Genomic DNA, 3,179 nt, shown 5'->3' on the forward strand with positions numbered 1-3,179 from the left:
CCCCGCGCGGGCCGGCCCCGGGGCCTCCCCGGCCGCGGCGGCGGCGGGGCCTGGGGCGCGGCTCCTCCCTGGAGGGGGCGCCCGCGCTCCCCGCCCGGGCTCCTCGCGCCGCCCGCCCGCCCGGGAGCGGCGCCGGCCCCGCGGCCCACGGGGCGCCTCAGGGGCGCGGCCCCGCAGCCCCGGGGCCCAGGACCCGAGGCCGCCCCGGGGAGGGTCTCCCCCGCCCCAGGACGCCCCTCGCGCGGAGCGCCTCGCCCCTGGCGGGGGCCCCGGCCCGCCGGACCCCTTACCTCGCGGCCCGGGGGTTTCCCGCCGGCACCCGGGGCCCCCCCGCCGGCTCCCCCGGGCGCCCGCGCCGTCTCCCGGGTCGGTCTGGGCTCCCCGAGGCCCGCTCCGCCGAGCGGGGACCCCTCCCCGGGCGCCCCGGCCGCTGGACTCTCCCGAGGGGCGAGGGGGCGAGGGGCGCCGGGGAGGGGCGCGCGGGTCGGGGTCCGGCCGCGCGGGGACACGCCCGCCCGGGTCGCGCGCGGACCCTCCTGTACGCGCGCGGCGGAAGGTGGTTTTGGAAGTCACGGTGGCCGAGTGGTTAAGGCGTTGGACTCGAAATCCAATGGGGTTTCCCCGCACAGGTTCGAATCCTGTTCGTGACGACTGTTTTCTCGCTCTCTTTTTTTTTTTTTTTTTTTTTTTTTTTTTCCTTCAAGAGTTGTGAAGAGCCCCTGTTCTCCGGCGCGTCTTTCCTGCACTTCGCGTTCGGAAATAGAAGACGCGAGCTCTCACCCCGGGATCTGAGGGGGAGCGGGCGAGCACGGGAAGCGTGATTGTGCGGGTTGCATTGGCTGCGAGCATCCGTGGCACTTTTAGATTTCCATTATTTCAGGTTTGCTAGCAGAGCTCTGGCATGCACTGCGGGGGGAATGCCCAATGGTTAGCTGCAGAATGGTCATATTTTGTTTGGGAATGTGTGTGGCTGTTGTGCAATGGTGCAAACTGGACTTGGCAGGGGAGGACGGCACCTCTGGATTGCATGACCGCAAGTCACCTCTTGTCTGTCTGATTACAATGAAGACTCTGGAAACGGGGCATTCTCTCGCTTGGGTCTCCTTCAGGTGTAACAGGGCTACGATCCGGCTGCAGACAACTAGCACTCTGCCCAGTTTGTGCTCGGTGCTGTTCTCAATTTTCTTTTTTTTTTTTTTTTTAAAGTTTTTTTTTTAGATTATTTATTTATTTATTTATTTATTTGTTTTGTTTATACAAGCACTGGGTACAGTCAGAAGCGCGGGAGGGTGAGAGAATTCACCAGAGCCAGAGCAGGGAGCAGAGCAGGCAGAAGGACCGAAGCACACTGCTGAGGGGAGCAGCGGGCGGCAGGAGAGGTCTGCGCGCCATGTGGGACCCTCCTCCAGTGGCCGGGGAGCAGCCGGGGATCGAACTGGCGCCGCAGAGGCTGCGGGCAGCTTCGCAACCCAGCGCTCAACCGCTGCGCCACCGGGGAGGCCCTGTTCTCAATTTTCTGTATATGAACCAAGCTAGGAAATTAATCTATAACCTCCAGCTCTCCTGCACTCACCTCACCCAAGTTTTCTTAGTCCCCAGTTTCTGATTGTGGGGGACTATGAGAGACTTGTTGAGGAGGTGTTGTTTTTTTTTTTTTAATATTTCATTTCTTGTACAGCAGCATCTTCTCAAGAAGGATCTCCTGGGGGCAGGGGTTTAAGGGCAATAATTTATCAAGATTTCTACACATTTCCTACGATTGTTCATGCTGTCCCTTCCAAGATCATCCTCACCACTGCCTTCTTCTTCTTTTTTTTTTTTTAAGATTTATTTAATGCATACAAGAACTGTGGTGTGTATGTGGGGGGAGAATTCACCAGAGATAGTGGGGAGCAGAACAGGCAGATCTACTGAAATACACTGCTGAGGGGAGCAGCAGGGAGACAGAGGAGGTCTTCTGTGCCATCTGGGTTGCTCCCGGGCTGGCAGGGGATTGAATTCGTGCTGCCGAGAGTGCAGAGAGCCCCGCAATGCTGTGCTTAACCCCTTGCACCACGAGGGAGGACCACCACTGCCTGATTCCCACCCCCAAGTCCCCACCATTATCACTTTCCTTTCCTCTTTGATACTCTTCATCACTCCAGCTGGAACTTATCGGCCCACCACCGTGCACTGGGCTGTGTGCAAGGAAGGCATCCTTTGATGTACCTCTGTAAAAGCTAAAATAAAGACGTTCTTTTTATTCTTCCTCTTAAATATGTCTCAAGCATGTTCACTTTTCTCGGGGGTGACTGCAGACTGGACCCACCATTGCTGGAGCCTTCCTTTGGAAAGTAGGGGTAACTGTGAGGACTATTGTGTTAAACTATAAAAAGCTGCACTAAAAAGCACCCGCTGATCCACTGTAGCCAGAGACCTTACACCGGTCCATGGCTGCTTTTCGTGTTTCGTCACCTGCCTGCTTTTCTCTCACTCTTCCATGTTCATTCACCACATCCCGTCCACTGGCCTTCGTCCTTGTCCCTGCTGTTCTCTGCCCAAAACAAGCCTTTCTCATCCTCACTTTCTACTCAAACTGCCCTCAAAATGTTGGTTCTCCTGAGCAGTCGCTAACCACCCGTTGCCACTACATCCTCTCCCTTATTATGTGACATCTCCCTTCCCCATATATAAACTACTAGCACATCTAAGACACTCAATTTAAAGAAATGTTATGTAAATGAGATAGTTTTTGTGGTAGTTATATATGCATATTTTAATCTTCACTCAGACTGGGCTATTGACTTCCTGAGAGTCAGGACTGTGTATTTTATGTCTCTACTAGGCTTTACTTAGATGTGATCTCAGATGTGCTGAAAGAGCAGACTCTAACAGGCTCAGTACTGATCCCTTCTAGCCTCAGACTTGAATGTCCTGGAGAGCCTAGACCAAAATGACCAGCAGAGGGCACCCGGCGACTGTGTTGTGAAGGCAAGACCACGTGCGGCTTACAAAATGGAGGCTCTAGACGGAGAAGGGGAAGCAGGCAGAGATTGTTTGGTGTTGAAGATGAAACCTTTTGCTCTTAAGTGCTTCCCTTGTAACTTCCCAGGGTGAGAGACCAAAACTTTGAAACTTTATGTATAATAATCAACCATTTTTACTGTCCCACAGCACCCACCCACTTCCCCCAAAGTTAA

At 55.1% G+C, this 3,179-nt stretch overlaps 1 non-coding gene across 1 annotated transcript; it reads left to right on the top strand.

The window, feature by feature from the left end:
• The first annotated feature begins 568 nt into the window (after positions 1-568).
• Positions 569-650, top strand: TRNAS-CGA (transfer RNA serine (anticodon CGA)). The gene has a single exon. It is a non-coding gene; the product is annotated as a tRNA-Ser (tRNA).
• The last annotated feature ends 2,529 nt before the right edge of the window (positions 651-3,179 follow it).

The sequence above is a fragment of the Talpa occidentalis genome, unplaced genomic scaffold, assembly GCF_014898055.3.
Source record: "Talpa occidentalis isolate TD23 unplaced genomic scaffold, MPIMG_talOcc4v2.1 talOcc4.16, whole genome shotgun sequence".
NCBI lineage: Eukaryota > Metazoa > Chordata > Mammalia > Eulipotyphla > Talpidae > Talpa > Talpa occidentalis.